We start from the raw sequence: 976 nt of genomic DNA, 5'->3' as shown, positions 1-976 counted from the left end.
AAGGATTCCTAGTTCTAATATGAAAATATCTACTAATTGTTTAGAAGTTTCAACAAACTCTAATATGCAATCACCTTTTTGAACATGATCACGCAAGAAATGATGTCTTATCTCAATATGCTTTCTTCTAAAATGCAGAACATGATTCTTGGAAAGGTTAATGGCACTCATGTTATCACACTTAATTATGATCTTTTCTAATATGAGCCCAAAGTCCTTAAGTTGCTGCTTCATCCAAAGGATTTGAGCGTAACACACGCCAGCGGCAATGTATTCTGCTTCAGCGGTGGACAAAGCAACACACGCTTGCTTTTTGCTGTGCCATGCAACTAGGGAGCTGCCTAATAGGTGACAAGTCCCACTAGTGCTTTTACGATCCAACTTAAACCCATCGAAGTCGGAATTGGAGTAACCTACCAAGGATAAGGAGGCATCCCTAGGATAACATAATCCCATATTTATTAATCCTTTTAGATATCTCATGATGCATTTCATAGCAATAAAATGTGATTCTTTTGGCAAAGCTTGAAACCTAGCACACATATAGACGCTAAACATAATATCGGGGCGGCTAGCAGTTAAGTACAATAAGGAGCCGATTATCCCACAATATTTGGTTACCTCAATCGCTTTTCCTCTTTCATATTTGTCCATATAACATGCAGATGTCATAGGTGTAGATGCATTCTTACATTGCTCCATGTCAAACTTCTTTAGTAGTTCCTTGCAATACTTCGACTTATGGATGGAGATGCCGCTTTCCATTTATTTTATTCGAAGTCCAAGAAAGAAGGTCAACTCTCCCATCATCGACATCTCAAACTCCCCCTGCATCAACTCAGAAAACTCCTTACAAAGGATGTCTTTTGTGGATCCGAAGATAATATCATCAACATATATTTGTATAAGTAAAACATGATTATTTGATCTACGGATGAAGAGAGTGGTGTCAACCAAACCTCTTTCGAACCATTTT

Source organism: Lupinus angustifolius, chromosome LG06 (assembly GCF_001865875.1).
Source record: "Lupinus angustifolius cultivar Tanjil chromosome LG06, LupAngTanjil_v1.0, whole genome shotgun sequence".
NCBI classification, from domain to species: domain Eukaryota; kingdom Viridiplantae; phylum Streptophyta; class Magnoliopsida; order Fabales; family Fabaceae; genus Lupinus; species Lupinus angustifolius.
Note: the sequence above shows the minus strand (reverse complement) of the source record.